We start from the raw sequence: 14,069 nt of genomic DNA, 5'->3' as shown, positions 1-14,069 counted from the left end.
GAGGATCAGTGGAGGAGGAAGGTGGAGGAGTGAATGGGATGAGGGCTCAGTGGAGGAGGAAGGTGGAGGAGTGAATGGGATGAGGATCAGTGGAGGAGGAAGGTGGAGGAGTGAATGGGGTGAGGATCAGTGGAGGAGGAAGGTGGAGGAGTGAATGGGATGAGGACTCAGTGGAGGAGGAAGGTGGAGGAGTGAATGGGGTGAGGACTCAGTGGAGGAGGAAGGTGGAGGAGTGAATGGGATGAGGATCAGTGGAGGAGGAAGGTGGAGGAGTGAATGGGGTGAGGATCAGTGGAGGAGGAAGGTGGAGGAGTGAATGGGGTGAGGACTCAGTGGAGGAGGAAGGTGGAGGAGTGAATGGGATGAGGATCAGTGGAGGAGGAAGGTGGAGGAGTGAATGGGGTGAGGATCAGTGGAGGAGGAAGGTGGAGGAGTGAATGGGGTGAGGACTCAGTGGAGGAGGAAGGTGGAGGAGTGAATGGGATGAGGACTCAGTGGAGGAGGAAGGTGGAGGAGTGAATGGGGTGAGGATCAATGGAGGAGGAAGGTGGAGGAGTGAATGGGGTGAGGACTCAGTGGAGGAGGAAGGTGGAGGAGTGAATGGGATGAAGATCAGTGGAGGAGGAAGGTGGAGGAGTGAATGGGGTCAGGATCAGTGGAGGAGGAAGGTGAAGGAGTGAATGGGATGAGGATCAGTGGAGGAGGAAGGTGGAGGAGTGAATGGGATGAGGACTCAGTGGAGGAGGAAGGTGGAGGAGTGAATGGGATGAGGATCAGTGGAGGAGGAAGGTGGAGGAGTGAGTGGGATGAGGATCAGTGGAGGAGGAAGGTGGAGGAGTGAATGTGGTGAGGATCAGTGGAGGAGGAAGGTGGAGGAGTGAATGGGGTGAGGATCAGTGGAGGAGGAAGGTGGAGGAGTGAATGGGGTGAGGATCAGTGGAGGAGGAAGGTGGAGGAGAGAATGGGGTGAGGACTCAGTGGAGGAGGAAGGTGGAGGAGTGAATGGGGTGAGGATCAGTGGAGGAGGAAGGTGGAGGAGTGAATGGGGTGAGGATCAGTGGAGGAGGAAGGTGGAGGAGTGAATGGGGTGAGGACTCAGTGGAGGAGGAAGGTGGAGGAGTGAATGGGATGAGGATCAGTGGAGGAGGAAGGTGAAGGAGTGAATGAGATGAGGACTCAGTGGAGGAGGAAGGTGGAGGAGAGAATGGGGTGAGGACTCAGTGGAGGAGGAAGGTGGAGGAGTGAATGGGGTGAGGATCAGTGGACGAGGAAGGTGGAGGAGTGAATGGGATGAGGATCAGTGGAGGAGGAAGGTGAAGGAGTGAATGAGATGAGGACTCAGTGGAGGAGGAAGGTGGAGGAGAGAATGGGGTGAGGACTCAGTGGAGGAGGAAGGTGGAGGAGTTAATGGGGTGAGGATCAGTGGAGGAGGAAGGTGGAGGAGTGAATGGGATGAGGATCAGTGGAGGAGGAAGGTGGAGGAGTGAATGGGGTGAGGATCAGTGGAGGAGGAAGGTGGAGGAGTGAATGGGATGAGGACTCAGTGGAGGAGGAAGGTGGAGGAGAGAATGGGGTGAGGACTCAGTGGTGGAGGAAGGTGGAGGAGTGAATGGGGTGAGGATCAGTGGAGGAGGAAGGTGGAGGAGTGAATGGGATGAGGATCAGTGGAGGAGGAAGTTGGAGGAGTGAATGGGGTGAGGATCAGTGGAGGAGGAAGGTGGAGGAGTGAATGGGATGAGGATCAGTGGAGGAGGAAGGTGGAGGAGTGAATGGGGTGAGGATCAGTGGAGGAGGAAGGTGGAGGAGTGAATGGGGTGAGGATCAGTGGAGGAGGAAGGTGGAGGAGTGAATGGGGTGAGGATCAGTGGAGGAGGAAGGTGGAGGAGTGAATGGGGTGAGGATCAGTGGAGGAGGAAGGTGGAGGAGTGAATGGGGTGAGGATCAGTGGAGGAGGAAGGTGGAGGAGTGAATGGGGTGAGGATCAGTGGAGGAGGAAGGTGGAGGAGTGAATGGGATGAGGATCAGTGGAGGAGGAAGGTGGAGGAGTGAATGGGGTGAGGATCAGTGGAGGAGGAAGGTGGAGGAGTGAATGGGGTGAGGATCAGTGGAGGAGGAAGGTGGAGGAGTGAATGGGATGAGGATCAGTGGAGGAGGAAGGTGGAGGAGTGAATGGGGTGAGGATCAGTGGAGGAGGAAGGTGGAGGAGTGAGTGGGATGAGGATCAGTGGAGGAGGAAGGTGGAGGAGTGAATGGGATGAGGATCAGTGGAGGAGGAAGGTGGAGGAGTGAGTGGGATGAGGATCAGTGGAGGAGGAAGGTGGAGGAGAGAATAGGGTGAGGACTCAGTGGAGGAGGAAGGTGGAGGAGTGAATGGGATGAGGATCAGTGGAGGAGGAAGGTGGAGGAGTGAATGGGATGAGGACTCAGTGGAGGAGGAAGGTGGAGGAGTGAATGGGGTGAGGACTCAGTGGAGGAGGAAGGTGGAGGAGTGAATGGGATGAGGATCAGTGGAGGAGGAAGGTGGAGGAGGTGAATGGGGTGAGGATCAGTGGAGGAGGAAGGTGGAGGAGTGAATGGGGTGAGGACTCAGTGGAGGAGGAAGGTGGAGGAGTGAATGGGATGAGGATCAGTGGAGGAGGAAGGTGGAGGAGTGAATGGGGTGAGGATCAGTGGAGGAGGAAGGTGGAGGAGTGAATGGGATGAGGATCAGTGGAGGAGGAAGGTGGAGGAGTGAATGGGGTGAGGATCAGTGGAGGAGGAAGGTGGAGGAGTGAATGGGGAGAGGATCAGTGGAGGAGGAAGGTGGAGGAGTGAATGGGATGAGGATCAGTGGAGGAGGAAGGTGGAGGAGTGAATGGGATGAGGACTCAGTGGAGGAGGAAGGTGGAGGAGTGAATGGGATGAGGACTCAGTGGAGGAGGAAGATGGAGGAGAGAATGGGGTGAGGATCAGTGGAGGAGGAAGGTGGAGGAGTGAATGGGGTGAGGATCAGTGGAGGAGGAAGGTGGAGGAGTGAATGGGATGAGGATCACTGGAGGAGGAAGGTGGAGGAGTGAATGGGATGAGGACTCAGTGGAGGAGGAAGGTGGAGGAGTGAATGGGATGAGGACTCAGTGGAGGAGGAAGGTGGAGGAGTGAATGGGGTGAGGATCAGTGGAGGAGGAAGGTGGAGGAGTGAATGGGGTGAGGATCAGTAGAGGAGGAAGGTGGAGGAGTGAATGGGATGAGGATCAGTGGAGGAGGAAGGTGGAGGAGTGAATGGGGTGAGGGCTCAGTGGAGGAGGAAGGTGGAGGAGAGAATGGGGTGAGGATCAGTGGAGGAGGAAGGTGGAGGAGTGAATGGGATGAGGATCAGTGGAGGAGGAAGGTGGAGGAGTGAATGGGGTGAGGATCAGTGGAGGAGGAAGGTGGAGGAGTGAGTGGGATGAGGATCAGTGGAGGAGGAAGGTGGAGGAGTGAGTGGGATGAGGATCAGTGGAGGAGGAAGGTGGAGGAGTGAATGGGATGAGGATCAGTGGAGGAGGAAGGTGGAGGAGTGAATGGGATGAGGATCAGTGGAGGAGGAAGGTGGAGGAGTGAGTGGGATGAGGATCAGTGGAGGAGGAAGGTGGAGGAGTGAATGGGGTGAGGATCAGTGGAGGAGGAAGGTGGAGGAGAGAATGGGGTGAGGATCAGTGCAGGAGGAAGGTGGAGGAGTGAATGGGATGAGGACTCAGTGGAGGAGGAAGGTGGAGGAGAGAATGGGATGAGGACTCAGTGGAGGAGGAAGGTGGAGGGAGTGAATGGGGTGAGTATCAGTGGAGGAGGAAGGTGGAGGAGAGAATGGGGTGAGGATCAGTGCAGGAGGAAGGTGGAGGAGAGAATGGGGTGAGGACTCAGTGGAGGAGGAAGGTGGAGGAGAGAATGGGGTGAGGACTCAGAAGAGGAGGAAGGTGGAGGAGTGAATGGGGTGAGGATCAGTGGAGGAGGAAGGTGGAGGAGTGAATGGGGTGAGGATCAGTGGAGGAGGAAGGTGGAGGAGTGAATGGGGTGAGGATCAGTGGAGGAGGAAGGTGGAGGAGTGAATGGGGTGAGGATCAGTGGAGGAGGAAGGTGGAGGAGTGAATGGGATGAGGACTCAGTGGAGGAGGAAGGTGGAGGAGTGAATGGGGTGAGGATCAGTGGAGGAGGAAGGTGGAGGAGTGAGTGGGGTGAGGATCAGTGGAGGAGGAAGGTGGAGGAGTGAATGGGATGAGGATCAGTGGAGGAGGAAGGTGGAGGAGTGAATGGGGTGAGGATCAGTGGAGGAGGAAGGTGGAGGAGTGAGTGGGATGAGGATCAGTGGAGGAGGAAGGTGGAGGAGTGAATGGGATGAGGATCAGTGGAGGAGGAAGGTGGAGGAGTGAATGGGGTGAGGACTCAGTGGAGGAGGAAGGTGGAGGAGTGAGTGGGATGAGGATCAGTGGAGGAGGAAGGTGGAGGAGTGAATGGGATGAGGATCAGTGGAGGAGGAAGGTGGAGGAGTGAATGGGATGAGGATCAGTGGAGGAGGAAGGTGGAGGAGTGAATGGGGTGAGGATCAGTGGAGGAGGAAGGTGGAGGAGTGAATGGGATGAGGATCAGTGGAGGAGGAAGGTGGAGGAGTGAATGGGGTGAGGATCAGTGGAGGAGGAAGGTGGAGGAGTGAATGGGATGAGGATCAGTGGAGGAGGAAGGTGGAGGAGTGAATGGGATGAGGATCAGTGGAGGAGGAAGGTGGAGGAGTGAATGGGGTGAGGACTCAGTGGAGGAGGAAGGTGGAGGAGTGAATGGGATGAAGACTCAGTGGAGGAGGAAGGTGGAGGAGTGAATGGGATGAGGATCAGTGGAGGAGGAAGGTGGAGGAGTGAATGGGATGAGGACTCAGTGGAGGAGGAAGGTGGAGGAGTGAATGGGGTGAGGACTCAGTGGAGTAGGAAGGTGGAGGAGTGAATGGGATGAGGACTCAGTGGAGGAGGAAGGTGGAGGAGTGAATGGGATGAGGACTCAGTGGAGGAGGAAGGTGGAGGAGTGAATGGGGTGAGGATCAGTGGAGGAGGAAGGTGGAGGAGTGAATGGGATGAGGACTCAGTGGAGGAGGAAGGTGGAGGAGTGAATGGGGTGAGGATCAGTGGAGGAGGAAGGTGGAGGAGTGAATGGGGTGAGGATCAGTGGAGGAGGAAGGTGGAGGAGTGAATGGGATGAGGATCAGTGGAGGAGGAAGGTGGAGGAGTGAATGGGATGAGGATCAGTGGAGGAGGAAGGTGGAGGAGTGAATAGGATGAGGATCAGTGGAGGAAGGTGGAGGAGTGAATGGGATGAGGATCAGTGGAGGAGGAAGGTGGAGGAGTGAATGGGGTGAGGATCAGTGGAGGAGGAAGGTGGAGGAGTGAATGGGATGAGGATCAGTGGAGGAGGAAGGTGGAGGAGTGAATGGGATGAGGACTCAGTGGAGGAGGAAGGTGGAGGAGTGAATGGGATGAGGATCAGTGGAGGAGGAAGGTGGAGGAGTGAATGGGATGAGGATCAGTGGAGGAGGAAGGTGGAGGAGTGAGTGGGATGAGGATCAGTGGAGGAGGAAGGTGGAGGAGTGAATGGGATGAGGATCAGTGAAGGAGGAAGGTGGAGGAGTGAATGGGGTGAGGACTCAGTGGAGGAGGAAGGTGGAGGAGTGAATGGGATGAGGATCAGTGGAGGAGGAAGGTGGAGGAGTGAATGGGATGAGGACTCAGTGGAGGAGGAAGGTGGAGGAGTGAATGGGGTGAGGACTCAGTGGAGGAGGAAGGTGGAGGAGTGAATGGGGTGAGGACTCAGTGGAGGAGGAAGGTGGAGGAGTGAATGAGATGAGGATCAGTGGAGGAGGAAGGTGGAGGAGTGAATGGGATGAGGACTCAGTGGAGGAGGAAGGTGGAGGAGTGAGTGGGATGAGGACTCAGTGGAGGAGGAAGGTGGAGGAGTGAGTGGGATGAGGATCAGTGGAGGGGGAAGGTGGAGGAGTGAATGAGATGAGGATCAGTGGAGGAGGAAGGTGGAGGAGTGAATGGGATGAGGATCAGTGGAGGAGGAAGGTGGAGGAGTGAATGGGATGAGGATCAGTGGAGGAGGAAGGTGGAGGAGTGAATGGGATGAGGATCAGTGGAGGAGGAAGGTGGAGGAGAGAATGGGGTGAGGACTCAGTGGAGGAGGAAGGTGGAGGGGTGAATGGGATGAGGATCAGTGGAGGAGGAAGGTGGAGGAGTGAATGGGATGAGGATCAGTGGAGGAGGAAGGTGGAGGAGTGAATGGGATGAGGATCAGTGGAGGAGGAAGGTGGAGGAGTGAATGGGGTGAGGATCAGTGGAGGAGGAAGGTGGAGGAGTGAATGGGATGAGGATCAGTGGAGGAGGAAGGTGGAGGAGTGAATGGAATGAGGATCAGTGGAGGAGGAAGGTGGAGGAGTGAATGGGGTGAGGATCAGTGGAGGAGGAAGGTGGAGGAGTGAATGGGGTGAGGATCAGTGGAGGAGGAAGGTGGAGGAGTGAATGGGATGAGGATCAGTGGAGGAGGAAGGTGGAGGAGTGAATGGGGTGAGGATCAGTGGAGGAGGAAGGTGGAGGAGTGAATGGGGTGAGGATCAGTGGAGGAGGAATGTGGAGGAGTGAATGGGATGAGGATCAGTGGAGGAGGAAGGTGGAGGAGTGAATGGGATGAGGACTCAGTGGAGGAGGAAGGTGGAGGAGTGAATGGGGTGAGGACTCAGTGGAGGAGGAAGGTGGAGGAGAGAATGGGGTGAGGACTCAGTGGAGGAGGAAGGTGGAGGAGTGAATAGGATGAGGATCAGTGGAGGAGGAAGGTGGAGGAGTGAATGGGATGATGATCAGTGGAGGAGGAAGGTGGAGGAGTGAATGGGATGAGGATCAGTGGAGGAGGAAGGTGGAGGAGTGAATGGGATGAGGGCTCAGTGGAGGAGGAAGGTGGAGGAGTGAATGGGGTGAGGATCAGTGGAGGAGGAAGGTGGAGGAGTGAATGGGATGAGGATCAGTGGAGGAGGAAGGTGGAGGAGTGAATGGGATGAGGACTCAGTGGAGGAGGAAGGTGGAGGAGTGAATGGGATGAGGGCTCAGTGGAGGAGGAAGGTGGAGGAGTGAATGGGATGAGGACTCAGTGGAGGAGGAAGGTGGAGGAGTGAGTGGGATGAGGATCAGTGGAGGAGGAAGGTGGAGGAGTGAATGGGATGAGGGCTCAGTGGAGGAGGAAGGTGGAGGAGTGAATGGGATGAGGATCAGTGGAGGAGGAAGGTGGAGGAGTGAATGGGGTGAGGATCAGTGGAGGAGGAAGGTGGAGGAGTGAATGGGGATGAGGACTCAGTGGAGGAGGAAGGTGGAGGAGTGAATGGGGTGAGGACTCAGTGGAGGAGGAAGGTGGAGGAGTGAATGGGATGAGGATCAGTGGAGGAGGAAGGTGGAGGAGTGAATGGGGTGAGGATCAGTGGAGGAGGAAGGTGGAGGAGTGAATGGGGTGAGGACTCAGTGGAGGAGGAAGGTGGAGGAGTGAATGGGATGAGGATCAGTGGAGGAGGAAGGTGGAGGAGTGAATGGGGTGAGGATCAGTGGAGGAGGAAGGTGGAGGAGTGAATGGGGTGAGGACTCAGTGGAGGAGGAAGGTGGAGGAGTGAATGGGATGAGGACTCAGTGGAGGAGGAAGGTGGAGGAGTGAATGGGGTGAGGATCAGTGGAGGAGGAAGGTGGAGGAGTGAATGGGGATGAGGACTCAGTGGAGGAGGAAGGTGGAGGAGTGAATGGGATGAGGATCAGTGGAGGAGGAAGGTGGAGGAGTGAATGGGGTGAGGATCAGTGGAGGAGGAAGGTGGAGGAGTGAATGGGATGAGGATCAGTGGAGGAGGAAGGTGGAGGAGTGAATGGGGTGAGGACTCAGTGGAGGAGGAAGGTGGAGGAGTGAATGGGGTGAGGATCAGTGGAGGAGGAAGGTGGAGGAGTGAATGGGGTGAGGATCAGTGGAGGAGGAAGGTGGAGGAGTGAATGTGGTGAGGATCAGTGGAGGAGGAAGGTGGAGAAGTGAATGGGGTGAGGATCAGTGGAGGAGGAAGGTGGAGGAGTGAATGGGGTGAGGATCAGTGGAGGAGGAAGGTGGAGGAGTGAATGGGGTGAGGACTCAGTGGAGGAGGAAGGTGGAGGAGTGAATGGGATGAGGATCAGTGGAGGAGGAAGGTGGAGGAGTGAATGGGGTGAGGACTCAGTGGAGGAGGAAGGTGGAGGAGTGAATGGGGTGAGGACTCAGTGGAGGAGGAAGGTGGAGGAGTGAATGGGATGAGGATCAGTGGAGGAGGAAGGTGAAGGAGTGAATGAGATGAGGACTCAGTGGAGGAGGAAGGTGGAGGAGAGAATGGGGTGAGGACTCAGTGGAGGAGGAAGGTGGAGGAGTGAATGGGGTGAGGATCAGTGGAGGAGGAAGGTGGAGGAGTGAATGGGGATGAGGATCAGTGGAGGAGGAAGGTGAGGAGTGAATGGGATGAGGACTCAGTGGAGGAGGAAGGTGGAGGAGAGAATGGGGTGAGGACTCAGTGGAGGAGGAAGGTGGAGGAGTGAATGGGGTGAGGATCAGTGGAGGAGGAAGGTGGAGGAGTGAATGGGATGAGGATCAGTGGAGGAGGAAGGTGGAGGAGTGAATGGGGTGAGGATCAGTGGAGGAGGAAGGTGGAGGAGTGAATGGGATGAGGATCAGTGGAGGAGGAAGGTGGAGGAGTGAATGGGGTGAGGATCAGTGGAGGAGGAAGGTGGAGGAGTGAATGGGGTGAGGATCAGTGGAGGAGGAAGGTGGAGGAGTGAATGGGGTGAGGATCAGTGGAGGAGGAAGGTGGAGGAGTGAATGGGGTGAGGATCAGTGGAGGAGGAAGGTGGAGGAGTGAATGGGGTGAGGATCAGTGGAGGAGGAAGGTGGAGGAGTGAATGGGGTGAGGATCAGTGGAGGAGGAAGGTGGAGGAGTGAATGGGGTGAGGATCAGTGGAGGAGGAAGGTGGAGGAGTGAATGGGGTGAGGATCAGTGGAGGAGGAAGGTGGAGGAGTGAATGGGGTGAGGATCAGTGGAGGAGGAAGGTGGAGGAGTGAATGGGGTGAGGATCAGTGGAGGAGGAAGGTGGAGGAGTGAATGGGGTGAGGATCAGTGGAGGAGGAAGGTGGAGGAGTGAATGGGGTGAGGATCAGTGGAGGAGGAAGGTGGAGGAGTGAATGGGATGAGGATCAGTGGAGGAGGAAGGTGGAGGAGTGAATCGGGGTGAGGATCAGTGGAGAGGAAGGTGGTGGAGTGAATGGGATGAGGATCAGTGGAGGAGGAAGGTGGAGGAGTGAATGGGGTGAGGATCAGTGGAGGAGGAAGGTGGAGGAGTGAGTGGGATGAGGATCAGTGTGAGGAGGAAGGTGGAGGATGAATGGGATGAGGATCAGTGGAGGAGGAAGGTGGAGGAGTGAGTGGGATGAGGATCAGTGGAGGAGGAAGGTGGAGGAGAGAATAGGGTGAGGACTCAGTGGAGGAGGAAGGTGGAGGAGTGAATGGGATGAGGATCAGTGGAGGAGGAAGGTGGAGGAGTGAATGGGATGAGGACTCAGTGGAGGAGGAAGGTGGAGGAGTGAATGGGGTGAGGACTCAGTGGAGGAGGAAGGTGGAGGAGTGAATGGGATGAGGATCAGTGGAGGAGGAAGGTGGAGGAGTGAATGGGGTGAGGATCAGTGGAGGAGGAAGGTGGAGGAGTGAATGGGGTGAGGACTCAGTGGAGGAGGAAGGTGGAGGAGTGAATGGGATGAGGATCAGTGGAGGAGGAAGGTGGAGGAGTGAATGGGGTGAGGATCAGTGGAGGAGGAAGGTGGAGGAGTGAATGGGATGAGGATCAGTGGAGGAGGAAGGTGGAGGAGTGAATGGGGTGAGGATCAGTGGAGGAGGAAGGTGGAGGAGTGAATGGGGAGAGGATCAGTGGAGGAGGAAGGTGGAGGAGTGAATGGGATGAGGATCAGTGGAGGAGGAAGGTGGAGGAGTGAATGGGATGAGGACTCAGTGGAGGAGGAAGGTGGAGGAGTGAATGGGATGAGGACTCAGTGGAGGAGGAAGATGGAGGAGAGAATGGGGTGAGGATCAGTGGAGGAGGAAGGTGGAGGAGTGAATGGGGTGAGGATCAGTGGAGGAGGAAGGTGGAGGAGTGAATGGGATGAGGATCAGTGGAGGAGGAAGGTGGAGGAGTGAATGGGATGAGGACTCAGTGGAGGAGGAAGGTGGAGGAGTGAATGGGATGAGGACTCAGTGGAGGAGGAAGGTGGAGGAGTGAATGGGGTGAGGATCAGTGGAGGAGGAAGGTGGAGGAGTGAATGGGGTGAGGATCAGTAAAGGAGGAAGGTGGAGGAGTGAATGGGATGAGGATCAGTGGAGGAGGAAGGTGGAGGAGTGAATGGGGTGAGGGCTCAGTGGAGGAGGAAGGTGGAGGAGAGAATGGGGTGAGGATCAGTGGAGGAGGAAGGTGGAGGAGTGAATGGGATGAGGATCAGTGGAGGAGGAAGGTGGAGGTGTGAATGGGGTGAGGATCAGTGGAGGAGGAAGGTGGAGGAGTGAGTGGGATGAGGATCAGTGGAGGAGGAAGGTGGAGGAGTGAGTGGGATGAGGATCAGTGGAGGAGGAAGGTGGAGGAGTGAATGGGATGAGGATCAGTGGAGGAGGAAGGTGGAGGAGTGAATGGGATGAGGATCAGTGGAGGAGGAAGGTGGAGGAGTGAGTGGGATGAGGATCAGTGGAGGAGGAAGGTGGAGGAGTGAATGGGGTGAGGATCAGTGGAGGAGGAAGGTGGAGGAGTGAATGGGGTGAGGATCAGTGGAGGAGGAAGGTGGAGGAGTGAATGGGATGAGGACTCAGTGGAGGAGGAAGGTGGAGGAGAGAATGGGATGAGGACTCAGTGGAGGAGGAAGGTGGAGGAGTGAATGGGGTGAGGATCAGTGCAGGAGGAAGGTGGAGGAGTGAATGGGATGAGGACTCAGTGGAGGAGGAAGGTGGAGGAGAGAATGGGATGAGGACTCAGTGGAGGAGGAAGGTGGAGGAGTGAATGGGATGAGGATCAGTGGAGGAGGAAGGTGGAGGAGTGAGTGGGATGAGGATCAGTGGAGGAGGAAGGTGGAGGAGTGAGTGGGATGAGGATCAGTGGAGGAGGAAGGTGGAGGAGAGAATGGGGTGAGGATCAGTGCAGGAGGAAGGTGGAGGAGTGAATGGGATGAGGACTCAGTGGAGGAGGAAGGTGGAGGAGAGAATGGGATGAGGACTCAGTGGAGGAGGAAGGTGGAGGAGTGAATGGGGTGAGGATCAGTGGAGGAGGAAGGTGGAGGAGTGAATGGGATGAGGACTCAGTGGAGGAGGAAGGTGGAGGAGAGAATGGGGTGAGGATCAGTGCAGGAGGAAGGTGGAGGAGAGAATGGGGTGAGGACTCAGTGGAGGAGGAAGGTGCAGGAGTGAATGGGATGAGGACTCAGTGGAGGAGGAAGGTGGAGGAGTGAATGGGATGAGGATCAGTGGAGGAGGAAGGTGGAGGAGTGAATGGGATGAGGACTCAGTGGAGGAGGAAGGTGGAGGAGTGAATGGGATGAGGACTCAGTGGAGGAGGAAGGTGGAGGAGTGAATGGGGTGAGGATCAGTGGAGGAGGAAGGTGGAGGAGTGAATGGGATGAGGATCAGTGGAGGAGGAAGGTGGAGGAGTGAATGGGATGAGGATCAGTGGAGGAGGAAGGTGGAGGAGTGAATGGGATGAGGATCAGTGGAGGAGGAAGGTGGAGGAGTGAATGGGGTGAGGATCAGTGGAGGAGGAAGGTGGAGGAGTGAATGGGATGAGGATCAGTGGAGGAGGAAGGTGGAGGAGTGAATGGGGTGAGGACTCAGTGGAGGAGGACGGTGGAGGAGTGAATGGGATGAGGATCAGTGGAGGAGGAAGGTGGAGGAGTGAATGGGATGAGGATCAGTGGAGGAGGAAGGTGGAGGAGTGAATGGGGTGAGGACTCAGTGGAGGAGGAAGGTGGAGGAGTGAATGGGATGAGGACTCAGTGGAGGAGGAAGGTGGAGGAGTGAATAGGATGAGGACTCAGTGGAGGAGGAAGGTGGAGGAGTGAATGGGATGAGTATCAGTGGAGGAGGAAGGTGGAGGAGTGAATGGGGTGAGGATCAGTGGAGGAGGAAGGTGGAGGAGTGAATGGGATGAGGACTCAGTGGAGGAGGAAGGTGGAGGAGTGAATGGGATGAGGACTCAGTGGAGGAGGAAGGTGGAGGAGTGAATGGGATGAGGATCAGTGGAGGAGGAAGGTGGAGGAGTGAATGGGATGAGGATCAGTGGAGGAGGAAGGTGGAGGAGAGAATGGGATGAGGATCAGTGGAGGAGGAAGGTGGAGGAGTGAATGGGATGAGGATCAGTGGAGGAGGAAGGTGGAGGAGTGAATGGGGTGAGGATCAGTGGAGGAGGAAGGTGGAGGAGTGAATGGGATGAGGACTCAGTGGAGGAGGAAGGTGGAGGAGTGAATGGGATGAGGACTCAGTGGAGGAGGAAGGTGGAGGAGAGAATGGGATGAGGATCAGTGGAGGAGGAAGGTGGAGGAGTGAATGGAATGGGGATCAGTGGAGGAGGAAGGTGGAGGAGTGAATGGGGTGAGGACTCAGTGGAGGAGGAAGGTGGAGGAGTGAATGGGGTGAGGACTCAGTGGAGGAGGAAGGTGGAGGAGTGAATGGGATGAGGATCAGTGGAGGAGGAAGGTGGAGGAGTGAATGGGATGAGGATCAGTGGAGGAGGAAGGTGGAGGAGTGAATGGGATGAGGGCTCAGTGGAGGAGGAAGGTGGAGGAGTGAATGGGGTGAGGATCAGTGGCGGAGGAAGGTGGAGGAGTGAATGGAATGGGGATCAGTGGAGGAGGAAGGTGGAGGAGTGAATGGGGTGAGGATCAGTGGAGGAAGAAGGTGGAGGAGTGAATGGGATGAGGATCAGTGGAGGAGGAAGGTGGAGGAGTGAATGGGGTGAGGATCAGTGGAGGAGGAAGGTGGAGGAGTGAATGGGATGAGGATCAGTGGAGGAGGAAGGTGGAGGAGTGAATGGGATGAGGATCAGTGGAGGAGGAAGGTGGAGGAGTGAATGGGGTGAGGACTCAGTGGAGGAGGAAGGTGGAGGAGTGAATGGGATGAGGACTCAGTGGAGGAGGAAGGTGGAGGAGTGAATGGGATGAGGACTCAGTGGAGGAGGAAGGTGGAGGAGTGAATGGGATGAGGACTCAGTGGAGGAGGAAGGTGGAGGAGTGAATGGGATGAGGATCAGTGGAGGAGGAAGGTGGAGGAGTGAATGGGGTGAGGATCAGTGGAGGAGGAAGGTGGAGGAGTGAATGGGGTGAGGACTCAGTGGAGGAGGAAGGTGGAGGAGTGAATGGGATGAGGACTCAGTGGAGGAGGAAGGTGGAGGAGTGAATAGGATGAGGACTCAGTGGAGGAGGAAGGTGGAGGAGTGAATGGGATGAGTATCAGTGGAGGAGGAAGGTGGAGGAGTGAATGGGGTGAGGATCAGTGGAGGAGGAAGGTGGAGGAGTGAATGGGATGAGGACTCAGTGGAGGAGGAAGGTGGAGGAGTGAATGGGATGAGGACTCAGTGGAGGAGGAAGGTGGAGGAGTGAATGGGATGAGGATCAGTGGAGGAGGAAGGTGGAGGAGTGAATGGGATGAGGATCAGTGGAGGAGGAAGGTGGAGGAGAGAATGGGATGAGGATCAGTGGAGGAGGAAGGTGGAGGAGTGAATGGGATGAGGATCAGTGGAGGAGGAAGGTGGAGGAGTGAATGGGGTGAGGATCAGTGGAGGAGGAAGGTGGAGGAGTGAATGGGATGAGGACTCAGTGGAGGAGGAAGGTGGAGGAGTGAATGGGATGAGGACTCAGTGGAGGAGGAAGGTGGAGGAGAGAATGGGATGAGGATCAGTGGAGGAGGAAGGTGGAGGAGTGAATGGAATGGGGATCAGTGGAGGAGGAAGGTGGAGGAGTGAATGGGGTGAGGACTCAGTGGAGGAGGAAGGTGGAGGAGTGAATGA

At 56.4% G+C, this 14,069-nt stretch overlaps 1 protein-coding gene and 2 long non-coding RNA genes across 4 annotated transcripts in view; all 3 read left to right on the top strand.

Moving 5' to 3' along the window:
• The window catches only part of Rnh1 (ribonuclease/angiogenin inhibitor 1), a 41,604-nt gene that overhangs the window by 17,279 nt on the left and 10,256 nt on the right, over nt 1-14,069 (top strand). The gene's annotated exons all lie outside the window — the stretch shown is intronic.
• Nucleotides 3-6,968, top strand: LOC150052174 (uncharacterized). Its single transcript, XR_016537994.1, has 3 exons — nt 3-62; nt 3,247-3,287; nt 6,910-6,968. It is a non-coding gene; the product is annotated as an uncharacterized LOC150052174 (long non-coding RNA).
• Nucleotides 7,021-14,069, top strand: part of LOC150052173 (uncharacterized) — an 8,370-nt gene continuing 1,321 nt past the window's right edge. Inside the window, exons 1-3 of the long non-coding RNA XR_016537992.1 lie at nt 7,021-7,153; nt 7,194-7,234; nt 12,801-12,841. This is a non-coding gene — a long non-coding RNA (uncharacterized LOC150052173). The remainder of the gene's footprint in view (nt 7,154-7,193; nt 7,235-12,800; nt 12,842-14,069) is intronic.

This window comes from Megascapheus bottae, chromosome 16, assembly GCF_031878675.1.
Source record: "Megascapheus bottae isolate mThoBot1 chromosome 16, mThoBot2.hap1, whole genome shotgun sequence".
Classification (NCBI taxonomy): Eukaryota; Metazoa; Chordata; class Mammalia; order Rodentia; family Geomyidae; genus Megascapheus; species Megascapheus bottae.
The sequence above is the reverse complement of the archived record's forward strand: the minus strand, read 5'-3'. Positions and strand labels throughout refer to the sequence as shown.